The sequence below is a fragment of the Oryzias melastigma genome, linkage group LG1, assembly GCF_002922805.2.
Source record: "Oryzias melastigma strain HK-1 linkage group LG1, ASM292280v2, whole genome shotgun sequence".
Classification (NCBI taxonomy): Eukaryota; Metazoa; Chordata; class Actinopteri; order Beloniformes; family Adrianichthyidae; genus Oryzias; species Oryzias melastigma.
Genome location: NC_050512.1, coordinates 13525105 through 13538718, shown reverse-complemented (window position 1 = coordinate 13538718; position 13614 = coordinate 13525105). Strand labels below are relative to the sequence as shown.

The window sequence follows — 13614 nt, the reverse complement described above, 5'->3', positions numbered from 1 at the left end:
TGATTTAAAAAAAAACAAAACAACAACAACCATACTATCAATGCCACCAAAGCCCTTGCCCTCACAATTCGGACAAGATTGACAAAGCGGGTGTTCGCCTTTTGCTCACTCGAGGTGATAAAATGTTCATAATTTAATAGTCGGAGCAGAGAGCGCGGCTGAGAAAACCCAAGAGGCTTCTTTGGTGCTCAGATCCGCTAACTGTAACTGGCAGCGGGGCAAATCACGGCTGTCATCATTTGGATGTTGTAGCCGGGTGATTTGCTAAATGCACTCCTGACATTAGCCTTTCCCCTTCTGCAGAAATGTTTGGGTCAGAACCGATTTGCGTCATGTGGACATAGAGCAGATAGAGAGCCCCTTTGAGTCACATTAAATGTTAGAGGTTGCAGCAGAATATATGCATCACTCTCTGATCAGCAGTTTGTCGAAGGGCGGGATGGGAAACTGTCCTTGACTTTGTCCTGACCGCCCTTTTGGAAAAGAGTTGGTCTTTACAAGTGCTAGCATAGGCATTTTCCTTTTTTTCAAATTTCATTTTTGCTCATGGTGGTTTGACGAAAACAAAGGGGAATACACTTGAAAAACGAATAACACATTTGCTAATTACATGTAAGGAGGTCAGAATCCAGCAGCGGGATTTTAATCAAGTGTGCCCTTATGATTGTTTATGTTCAGCTAAACGTACTATTTCCATGAACAGTGCTTCTCTCACCAAAGTTGTGTCTCAAAGGATCAAAGAAAGTAGGAAGAGGAAAAAAAGGGGCATAATTGTGTTTTGCAAAATGAATTCTGACGAACTAAGTTGTTGACGCAGATCCTCGCCTCTGGAGGACTTTGGCTGCTCTCCATGCATGCTTAACTTAAGGCTTTAACAATTATCTGTTCAAATAGCCACTGGCTAAATTGTGTATGGATTGGCAGAGGTATCGACTGATATAAAACATTCCAACACACACTTTAATCCTCATTTGTTTTTATAGATGTAGGTCTAATAGAAATTTGACTCTTCAGATGATTGTTTGACCACATTTTTATCATTTTTGCTTCTCATTTTCCAGCCTGGACAAAAAAAAAGTAATTTCCTTTCTGCAGATAAACCAAAAAGCATACCACTTCTTGGCACGTGCTACATGTTGTTAGAAACCGCGCAGTGGTCTGACAAGAAGTGGGATGAATTAAATGACGATTAATGAAATAAACTCAGCAGAGAAGCTGGCAGGCAACACACTTGCATATTGCTGGCAGCGCTGCTGCCTTCCGTGTGGCTAAACCCTCTGCCTCAGCACGGAACGGCCGGTGAGTGAGCGACCACGAAGCCAGCGACATGTAGAAAGGGCTTTGAGCAGCCGGATGCAGGAGCAGCGCTGTGAGCTTTGGGGTCACGGCAGCAAATCATTTTAAATGTTCGCTCGTAGGGGACGGAAATGTATTATGCTAAAGAGAAGTCAGATCAACGGGGTTCACATGATGAAATATAATCTGGTTTAATGGAGCTTCTCTATTTTTAAGAAAAGCTCATTGGTTTGTAGGAGGTGATTGTTGACGTGGTATCAGGCCAGGATTTTCAAAATTCTTTTTTCTCATTATAAATGACACCAAGATTTAAAATGTTGATCTATTTTAATAGTTTTCCCAGTGGTCTTTTAATTATTATTATGCCATTTTTAGCCAAAAATTAAATAAATAAATAAAAGATGTCGGTTTGTAGGGCATAAGCCTTGTTTCCACTGAGCCGTCTGGTCCGGTCAGGTGTGGTACTGTATGGTCCAGTAAATTCTGACGAGCGGTTCCACTCAGTTAAGCCCCACTTCCACTTAGCGGGTGTAGAGCGCTAGCGTGTCATTATAGTGTGATGACTAAGAAAGTAACAACAATGGAGGTCATCCAGCAGCTCATCTTTTTCTTGCTTTACTTCTGGTACATCGTGTATTGCAGGAGTTTAATGTTGTTTGAAAGAAGATTTTGGGCGGTATGGAAACAGCAAAAACCCAAAAGCTTAAAAACGTTGGAAACGTTAGCTTAATTGAGCACTACAGTGGCGCTTTCTAATAGCATTATTATTTTTTGCCAGTCAATAGGTGGCAGAAAATGCCACCGTTGACGGGTGGCTACAGCGGCTCCGCCCCTTCAGTTCCACCTACAACTGATAGGGGCCCCCAAGAGGTATGATTCGATACTGTTTAATGGGTCCGTTTTAATATGGAAATGCTTAAAATACTGGACCACTCGGTGGAAGCGAGTCTTAAGTTTCTGCAGAGCCTTAAGTTTACAAACTTGCCTCTTGAGTTGTGAGCTGGGCTATTGACGCAAAAATAAACCTCCGCTTAATTCCCATGATCCCTTAGCTTAAAGACCCTCTCAACCTCCACCTAACATTACGGGGCCAACAAAAATGGTGAGAAATATTGGAGCTATCCAACCATGCAGTTTTTAGCCGGATCCCAGCTGGGATGAGGAAAACAAAGACGTACATGGATGAATTTCCTCACCATAGAATGGAGTCAAGCAGAGAGCTTATGACTTGTCATGCTACAAGCTTTTTCAAACCACAGTTTTTCGTATGCTGGTGATTCACAACGAAAAGTTACTTTATACTTGTCCCCCATCATCAGAAAAATGCTACAAGAACATGTTAAAAACATCAAAACATTAGTTTCATCAGTGTGGGTCTGATGAAACATATTTTGTGAAGTAGGGTTAACATGGAGAGATTTCAGGAAAGTTAGGAAGGAACCCTAGCAGGTTGGTTGTCAGTATTTTTTTTTAATTCACTCCTAGTGGCTCGCAATGCTGTCAACCTAAGTAGGTGAATGAGAGAAGAGCAGGAGTCAGGGTTTTTTCGATATGTCTGCAAGGAGCCTGAAAGGTCTCGTTTCCACTCAGCAGTCAGTTTCTTCGACCTTGTAGATGTCCTGTGTGAGCCTCCTCTGACTTTAGAGCTGTCTTACATAATTACACCATATATGTCTCAGAGTTGGTGGTCTGTTACCATCCTGGAATTGTTGCACGTTTACGAGCCGCGTTGTCGGGGCATCAATCTCCCATGCCACCGCGTCCCAGAAGAGCACCCGTTTTTTGGTGGAAACCTGGAGACCGGAGGCTACGCGAGGCCAGTTAATTCAATGTCACGTTCAGGAAAGCCTGTCTGAAGTGATATGAGATTTATGACATGTGGCAGCTTCCTGTTTTTAAGTAAAAATAAAAAAAAGAGGAGATAAGTGCTCTGCGGTCCTGAGGAGAAGGTCAAGGTCAGAAACAATAGGCTGGCCATGCATTTTATTTCTACTTCTATTTCCATTTCAGTGCTCGGGTCAGGTCTGCTGGTCACTTAAATCACTTTTCTTTCCATTTCTGCTGCTTGACTGAAACTTAAGTAGATTCTTTTGACCATGTCTGCATGGCTGAATGTGTGCTGAAATGAGCAGCAGCAGCAGCGCCTGCTGGGCTCTGCCAATAGCTCCACATTGTCCTCAGCACTGACTGTTTGTTTTGGAGAGCAAATGCAGTGTTTATCCTTTTCCAGCGTTGCACGACTTGGCTGAATGTGGAAAAAATGATATTTCACCTCCAGTATCGGTTACACTGAAGCTAATGAACGTGTCAGCTGCATTAAAAGCTGTTTGCATGTGTCTTAGAAATACTAATAATGCCCCGGATTTGGGAAAAATCTGCCGGCTTTCTTGTTGGGAAGATTGTTACAACTCAGATCACTGGTGGGGAGATGAAAACATGGCCGTTACAGGGACACTAATCTGCAGATTTGACACTGGACTTGTAGATTTCACAGCTTCCTGTTTTGTTTGTCAGCGTTGGAGAAACTGTGAGCCTTTTGTTTCATGCTTTGTCAGGCCTTCATCTCAAAAGAAAAAAAAATCTGAGAGACAAAGAAGCAGTTTGGACTAAAAACTGTGGCCCAAAAACTTTTTCACTCCATTATTTATTAATGTTTTAGGTTAAAGCTACCTAGTTGTCTCAGTTCTTGGTGAGCTTAACCCATTTAGAGCAGTTCCTGCTCCAATGATGGCTCAACAGCTTGCTGAAACAAGACAGACTCTTCAAAGCGCTCGGCTCTAAACCAAACTCTATATCGAGTTAATTTTCTTTGACAAGATGCTCTAAAAGGTTAAAGACTCTAAAGCTCCTCTGCCTAATGCATCCTCCACAAGTCGTATCGATATCATGTGGCTGTATCATGTGTTCTTCCTTTTGATGACAGGAGGGCCTCTTTGAGAAGACTGCTGAGCCCCCTCTGGCTCACACAGTTACAGTTTCACCTCCAAACACAGAGAGCAGGGTCTGTCACTTTGAACCGCGCTCGCTTTCTACTCACTGACTGCAGAAATCCTCTGGAAAACTGTCCTTTCAGCATGTTTGACGGAACTCTTTTTGATTCTTGGGTGCATTAAAATATTTTTCCACATGCATTTAGTGGGTTAATGGGTTCTAGGCTGGTGTGTTTCCCATAGCGGAACATGTATGGCATTTTCACTAATAACAGTAAACAACTAATATGATTAGTGAGATAAAAATTGGAGTGGAGTAATCCATTTTATACATCCACGCATTGTTTCCAAGGAGTCCCTTGTCTTGGCACGCTATAGAGTAATCAGTTAAATCTTTTATGAGAGGAGGTGCAGTCGCTGTGGAGAATGCTGCACTGACTGGCTTGTGCAGAGGAAAGCGTGTCATTAGCAGTTTCAGAGATGTGACAGTTCTGCCCTGTGCAACTTGTTGTTTAGATTCTTCAAGGTTTTTTAAATATCTTCATTGTTTAAGTGCATTCTTTATAAAAGACATAACGATCCACCAAAAAATCTGCTGGGGAAACAAACTTGCCAAAAGGGATCCTCTGAGCGACTTTGTCGTTTTATTTTCTTTGCTCTATTGTGTATATTTTCTATTTTATTCATACCACGTGGATTTGCTTTTTATAAATTGTGTTGACAGTTTAAATAGAGTTGTACACCGGATGCAGAGACATGTTGTTGTTCACCTTATCCTGTCAGAGGTTGCCACAGCAAATCAGCTTTCATGATGCACACATTTGGTTTGGCAGAGTTTTACACTGGAAGCCCTTCCTGACACAAACCTGTGTTTTATCCGGGCTGGGGACTGCCACTGGGAGACCCAGACTTGGGCCCCCATGTGGCTACAGGCTACTTACGACATTGCCTAAGGGCCCACACTGGTGTAAGCTCATTGTGTCCCCTGGGAAGTGAACCCTGGTTTCCTGTGCGCCAGTCCTACAGCCAACCAACCAATACCATAGCAATACCATAGCGCTGTGGATCATTATTGGGTGGTGATCCGAGTAGATTCACAAATCAAGCTCAACGATTCAGAGATGGAACCACAATTCAACATGTTTGGTGCTATATATGCTGTATGTCTTTTAACTCTGTGTATGAAAATTAATTATTTATACTTTTATTTAGAAAATTAGATCATAATCAACAAAACTGATATGAACACAACGATTTACACAGAAAAATATGGTTTTTGTCACTTTAAACAAGTTTATTCTCCAACTTTCTGGTCAAGTTCCGCACTAAACAAAACCTAAACGCCACTGTTGTTTTGAATCATTTATCAACAAATCCTGCAAATGTTCTCCACAGTTTTACCAATCTCAAAATTTTGCAAAACTTGACGTTTTAAAGCTTTGCATTTTGGTGCAAAGCCGGTATAAAAGAATCTTTTCTCTGCTGCACTACCAGCTCATTGGCTGTCATAACCATAAACACTTCAGAGTTGCATATCAGCGCAAGGCTGCTTTTCTCCACTTCAGAATCCTCGTAAACTGTCAAAAAGTTAGCATAGTCTAAAGAATGTAAACACTGGAGCTGAAGTTCTGGTGTTAAAAACAAATTTGTTTTTTTAGAACTTATGTCAATAAATTGAACTTTTTCAACTAGAAAAAAAAAAAAAAAAACTTTCTCTAGTTTTACTTTGAAAATGGGAAGCTTCACTGACACTTTATTTTGAAGATTTGTTTAGTTCCGGTGACAGTAGCGCTGCATATTCAACTTATTTTTAGTTTATTAGCTTAAAAACCAATTGTATTCTGCATTTCAGAGCAAAAATACATTGTTCCCAAAAAGTATCTTTACTACACTCTAGTATATTTTTAAGATCACAAATCTTGGACGTTGCAAATATTCATACTTGAAGTTTTGGGAGTAGATCGTGAGTATCCGAGTGCTTGGATACTGGTTTCAACCCTACAATACTACAATACTACCATCACACTAAAAAAAGTTAATGATTATAAATGGTAAATTCTTCTAAAGCCCTTTTCCACCTTCCTTGAAGGTCCAAAGTGCTTTACAGTTACAGTCCCATTGACCCATGCCCACACACATGGCAGCCTTGCTGCCTTACGTTGATGCCAACCTGTAACCACCAGGAGCAATTTGGGGTTCAGTGTCTTGCCCAAAGACATCTCAACACACGGTAAGGTAGGAACCGAACCTGAGATCTTCCAATCAGAGGTTGACCACTCTACCCCTACACCATGGCTGCCCAAACTAGCAAATCTCCAAACTCATTTACCAAACTGGTCACAATTTCCCCCTTCTTTTTTTCTTTTATTGACGGTTTTTCAGCCAGTGATTCTTCTTCAAAGGAACAGTATGACTAGTTTTTGGTATCAGAGACTTTTGGTGACTTTCTCTGACTTTCTCTGTCTTACTGCCCATGTTGTTTTTCCTCTTCTCCAAAAGCAGCAGCGAGCGCTGCTGGACTGCCTTCTCATAAACATGCTGCACTTGCAGCTTGATTCAAAAGCAGACCAGTCTGTACACAGTCATTAGCCTGTATGCGGCGGTACCTCCCAGCTGAAGCAATATCAGGAGATGTCCACCACTCCTTGTTCAGATGACATTTGCAGTCTTTGGTCCAGACTGAAAATGACTAACACATGCACCATGCTGTTGCTGCTGCCGCTGGCTGAGCCCCAATTCCACTGGGATGTAAATGTTAAGATGCACACTTCAGAAGACTGAATTATAGTAATTCAGTGTCCTGGAACCTGACTTTGTATTTTCCACTTCCAAATAACGCATCCAGCCAACATTTTATATAAATTAACACTTAATATTCAACCAGTTTTGTTGTTTGTACCATGTGATCAAAAGGTGCAATTTTTTCTAGGTTTCAAGTTGTTTAATTTTCGCTTTGGTTATGTCAGAAATATTTTAACCAGATATAAATGGCACAGGCAGGAAATCAAAGGTAGCTTTGGTTCAGAAATTATCACAATATCAAGACTACAAGAAAGAAAAGCATTTACGTACTTTCTGTTTAAAGGAGTGTCTTTGAGTGTGTCACTGAGGACTTCTGCTGACCTTCAGCTGACCTGTGGAACCTTTAATAATTGTGTGAACAATAAGAGCTAATTAATCAATGAAAGCTCATCAGCACACTGTGATTACATAGTTCTGGAACAGAGATGACTGTTAGCGCAGGTTTAGTGTCTCAGGTGTGTCAAGATCATAGTCATATTATCATAATAATAATATTACATTTAATTCAAAGGACCTCTCAAATCACGCAATGGCACAGTACAAAGGAAAACAACATTAAACAATAAAAGACAGTGGATTGCACTTGTTGAAATCAGTGTCAAACAGTTAAAGAAAATAACAGATATTGGACAGATATTTTCCATTGAGACATTAAAATAAAGTTTTCTTAATGGCTATTATTTTCTGCCCACAAAACCATTAGAAACCATTTCATCGTTGTAAACAATGGTGAGATGCAGCCTCTAGTAAACACACATACGTATTTATGGTGCAGTTGTTTATTGAACTATAATAAAGTAAATGTGTCTTTTTGACCCTTTCGAGGTCACAGAGTTGCTGGAGCCTATCCTTGCCACTTTTCGGTGCCAGTCTGTTGCAAAGCCACACAACTACTCACATACACACACACAAGTACAATGTAGTGTCACTAATTAACCTATGAAGCATGTTTTTTGACTATTGGAGTCCCTTGAAGAAACCCACACAAGCATGAGGAGAACATGCACACAGAGGTCCCAGCCAGGATTTAAGGTATAGGGTCATAAAGAATATACACTTGGGAGGCGAAACATTAATAAAAACCCTTTCCAGCTGTGTAAAATATTAAAGTCCTAGTCTATTTATTCCAAGATCAGATGGTAAATGTACAAAAACTGGATCCATTCCTCAGACTTCCAATTTGTAAAAGTGAATCTGAACTTCATTAACAAAATCCTATGAACTAATGTGAGTAAATGATTGGCTAGGAGACAAAGACATTTACCTTAATGTCTAATAACTGAGACACGGACATTTAACCAGCTTTACAGTTCAATCAAATAAACTGGAAAGCCTAAATATTGTTTCAGAGTTACCAAATTTTCATCTTACTACATACTGTACCTTCACTCAAACCATAATCTTTTCTTTGGTTCAAAGAATCTTTTTTTTTTTTTAATCTTCATGTTTAAATCCAGCTGTTTTTTTTAAGATCTCTGTTACATGTCACTTCTGATTCCTTGACTATTTGGATCATTAGATGTTTTTCATTATTTTTTTTTTGTTTTTGCCTTTTAATTGTCTTTTTGTTCAGAATTGAAACCCAGTGTTGGGATCATGTACAGATACATTTTGTTATTTCAGCTAAAACTAATTCTGAATTGCCATTTTTTAAAGCAAAATGAAATAAAACGTTTGAATAAGTTAAAAATCCTGGCAAAGATTTACACACTGAAGCGCCTCCATCTGTAACTGCTGGCCAATGACCGAAGATATCTTTAGTCACGTGGTTGTGTTTAGAGGGTTTAGAAACAGAAATCTCTGATAGACGCCAGTCTGAAAACAGACCAAATGCATTCTTCAGGACATGATCTGGGACAAATAAATGGACTCGATCCGAACCAACGGACTTTCCCAGTCTGAATACACCCTTAGTTTAGAAAAGAAGAGTGAGAAAAATAAGGATTGCTTCTCATCCAGTCATTTATGATAGAAAATGACTTTTGCACATTAGATAAATTGTGATTTTTTTTTTTTTGTATCTTAATAACCACAACTTGTCCCACATGTCACATCTGAGTTATTTAGTTTAGACATTAATGATGTTGAGTAAATGCAGATTATCTGTGTCTTTGGCTGGTTAAAAGGCAATAATGAACCAAAGCGCACCTGGCCTTGATAACTAGTTCCACGTCTTTTAAAAGGCAAACAGTGTTGGAGTAAACAAACTATGATTACATTGTGCTTACACTGTATGTGTGCACAGATAAAAACGCACAAGGATACTGGTGTGGACTGTGGGGTGGCTCAACAGACTCCACGTGAATAAACAAAGACTTGTGTCAATATTTCCATCACGTTTTTTTTTTTTTTTCTTCTGAATTAAAATGCCTTCAGTGCTGCTTTGTATAAACTTTGAAAATCTTCGGCTGAAGAAGTTTATTATAATTGATATCACAAAGGAAGATTTAGCTAAACAGCTTGGCTGACAGAAGCAATCAAGGATGAAGGTTTTTCCTAAGCTTAACTTTAAAGTTAGACATAAAAAGAAGAAAAAAAACTGAAAACGTTAAGATGTCTTTTTTTTTCGTTTTTTTTTTTTTTTGCTTTTAGAGCATTTTCTTGCAATTTTTGTGTCTGCATGTCAGTTTCTTAGACGGTAAGGTCAGCTCACACAAATGAGAAACATATTGCAGATACAGTGATTTCTGCACATCATTCTCACAAAAACACAAAGTGAGGGATTATAAAGCTTTTATTTTTTTACAACAATAGCTATAAAAAACACTGTTGGCATTCTTTTAACTACTGTTTAATGCATGCATAAAAATTCATGGGCTACCATCAGTGGGAAAGAAGAGTCAGAGTTGGGGAGAGATTTCGAATGAGTGTTAAAATGTCAGAACAAAGAACAGGAGCTCACTAAATAATGATAATTGGACTGTCTGTCGCTGCCTCCCCTCAGTTTTTTTTTTTTTCAATTGTCCACTCTACCATGAACAAAAAGGATGGCAAACATTAATGGGATGAATGAAATTTCCCAAATTGGTGAAGCATTGACAGTTGTTTTGCTTGTGTCATGTGAACAGTGTGTGTAACAGGGATTGGTCGTCAGGGTGTTAAACTATTGCTCTTATGTTAAGGGAATAGAATTTGCAACCCTTAAAGAGTCTTTTTTTAAATTATTATTTTCATGCCAGTACTATACACATCGGCTCTTTGTGGTTCTGGTCTTTTTCTACACATCTGTGCTAACCGATCTGGCTTTATGACAAAATGTATCCTCTCTAACACGAGAATGATTTTATATTACAGTATCTGATCATTAATGGTAATTTACGGCAGGACCAAAATGCACACTTGGCACACTTTGGGCTCTTTAGTACCAACTGAGCATGGTTACAACGGCACAGCCTGAGTATTGTTGCTGACCATGTCCATCTCTTTGTGACCACAGTGTAAAATCTTCCGATGTTACTTCCAGCAGGATAAGACACCCTGTCATAAAGCTGGAATCATGTCAGACTGGTTTCTTAAAAATGACAATGAGTTCACTGGACTCAGATCACCTCCACAGTCAGCAGATCTCAACCCAATAGATCACATTTTGGATGTGGTGGAACTGGAGATTGGTATCATGGATGTGACAAATCTGCAGCAACTGTGTGATGCTATCATGTCAATATGGACCGAACTCTATGAGGAATGTTTCCAGCACCTTGTTGAATCTATTCCACCAATGACCTAAAATTGTGCAAACAAGATTACCTGGTCACAATTTAACATGTGCAGCCTTGCCTTTTACTAAGAAGCATGTGATAACCAATCAGGTAGCTAGTTTTGGTGTTCTCCCTCCAGTAACAACGAAAGTTTCCAAAGGCCATTACAATAGTGCAAATTGAACTAAAGTCCCCGTGACCTATGCCCCATGCATACAGATTTGCCTTAAGCACCGGCATGGTTATAGGGGTACCTCAGTGCCAGAAATCTTGTCCATTCCATCATGAACCCATGAGTTCTCATGAACAGCAGTCATGGGTGTTTCTACAGATGGTTGACTGGTTGAACTAAACACAAGGGAGGAAAAGCCACCTCCATAGAGACTGAGGTTCTCAGCACCCAAGCAGGATGGTAGAGCGTACAAGAGCACCAGCTAGATGAGCAACTTTCAGTCTGTATACATGGAAACTGCATGGAGGATGTGTACGACTCACCTTGTATTCCAACCCTATAGTGACAATAAAGCTGAGACAAAGCTGATATTGATGGCAATCCTAGACAACATGGCACAACTGTCCACCTTTAATGTTAAACTTTGCTCATGAGGTTCATTGTGTCTCCATTAGCCTTTGTTCTCACTTGCTATGCAAGAAATTGTACAGCTGTGAAAGAGCCTAACATTTCCACTTCTTTGATTCTTTAGTATTGTCATGTGAGGTAAAATTAGAGGTTTGTGAATGCAGAAGCATTGAAGCAGTTGTCAGTCCAAGATACTAGCTTCAATGTGTCGGTACAGAGGTTTGGTGCCATAATGTCTTTTATATCTAAGACTTACTAAAATTAATGTATGGAAATTCTGCTGAGCCACTGTCTGTATCAAATACCCAACACATCGCAGACATCACCTTTCTGAATCATTCCCCTCCAGCACTCAAACTGACAAAACTCTGATTTTCGTAATTAATCAGGACTTTCATTTTTTTTTGTATTTGTAAGAAAATACTATTTTTTAGCATTTTGTAATAGTTTTATCTTTCATGGAACTCATCAAGTATTAGTTTCTCCTTGGTATTCTAAGAAACATTTGTTTATGCAATGGATCATTATAATTTTCAGGAGAAAAAAATGGTTTATATAGGCAGCTCCCGAAGCTTGTATTTGGTTGCCAGCTGACTCACAGTGTTTTGTCGTTGTAGGAGTTTTTCTAATAGATACAAGAACGTGTTGAAGTCGTGGCCGCTCACCGAGTTTGCCGGTTACTGTGGTGATGGCTGTGATGCACATCAGAGAGGTGCAGTGTTGCAGAGCAGTTTAACAAGAACACCAATGAATAGGGCCCGGTTGGTGAAAAACACACTAATTAAGGACCCAGAGAAGCCAGCGGGTCATGACTCGGCAATTAGTTTGCCGGAGCTGAATAAATGAACATTGAGTGTGAGAGGATAAGGATCTCTTTCTTTTTACTCAGGACACTTAACTCAAAGCTATAGATTAGCTAATACCCATATCTTAAGGGTAGCAAAATGTCAAAAAAGAGGCTGTGCTGCTGATACCTTACAGAGAGCATTAGCTACTTCTTTGTGTGCACTTCTGGGCTCTGAAACATGTATAAGCCCTTATGTTGTGTGGTTTCAGCCCAGCTTGCAGATCCACTTTGTGCAGATTTACTGTCAAGAGACTTTCCAACTCTCATCAGGATTAAAACTCAAACATCAGATCACATCGTGCCACAGAAGTGATTCAGTAGCACACATATGCAAAGAGCCTGGGAATGCAAGGACGGTAAGATTACTGTTTTCGTTGCCAATCTTGTCAGACTTGTTTGCTGCTATATCTAGTTCTCAGATATCAAATGGGAGGAGGTGAGAGGGAGACAAACAGCAGTGAATGATAGTAGAGATAAAGAGAGGAAACTGCTGTGTGTCACACAAATCATACATACAGTGGGAGCCAAACATTATCTTTTCTTTAATCTCTTCAGTGCTGTATTTCTCTTGTTATTTATTCATTTTGCAAAATATGTAGGGTTAAAGAGTCATGGGGAAAATTTCTCACACAAAGCCTTTTTTTTTTCTTGACTGACTGGATTATTGAAATCTCAGCGGGTGCCATGTTGTCCTGCTACGTTTATGCCTCCTCGCCATGTCATCTGATAAAGAAGAATTAACTCAGCAAGCATTCTTCTCACTCTGTTTACTACAGGAGTTTGCCAGTTTTTTTTAACAGCCAGTGTTGCAGGGTGGTCTTAAAAATAAATCTTATTTAATAAAAGAATTATAGCACAAAATCCATAGCTCTATTTATGTTTTTATATTAGTTCTGGTCATTACTCAGTCAAACCATTGCACCAGACATCCACTAAACAGCTGTAGTGATGTGTCATGTATCAGGTTGTGCAGCAAACTTCAAGCATTCACGTGACTGACAGACTAAAGTTATTTCATCACTGTCGACAATCTCATGGAAAAAGATGACTGCAGAGATACGCATGTTAAAGAATGTAGTTGCTCTTTTGGTCAAAGTGTTTGTGTAGTTTATGGCTTTCGTTGCTTCTACATTAAAAAATTATCTTAATTTTATTTAGGCCCGGAGGTTTTTGGCAAGAATCATCTTTGTCGTAATTGAGTGTTTGGCTCCTTTTTATTTCTGGAGAAAAGTGTGCCTTGTTCACTACTTTAGTGCGTCTGTCTGCATGCATTTTAACTTCACTGATGGATCCTTTAATAGATATACCTTTTCATGTTGCTAGGCATTTATTCTTTTCACACTAGGAGCATTTTAAACTTAAAAATAAAACCTTTACTCGTACCTGTTTTCACTGTTCACACCTGTTCAGGTTCAAATGTTGCTGTGATCTAAGATTCAGATGTCGCTGTGACAACCTACT

General features: G+C 39.5%; 1 protein-coding gene across 1 annotated transcript in view; it reads left to right on the top strand.

Moving 5' to 3' along the window:
- The window catches only part of mtnr1aa (melatonin receptor 1A a), a 63971-nt gene that overhangs the window by 1337 nt on the left and 49020 nt on the right, over window positions 1-13614 (top strand). The window lies entirely within an intron of this gene.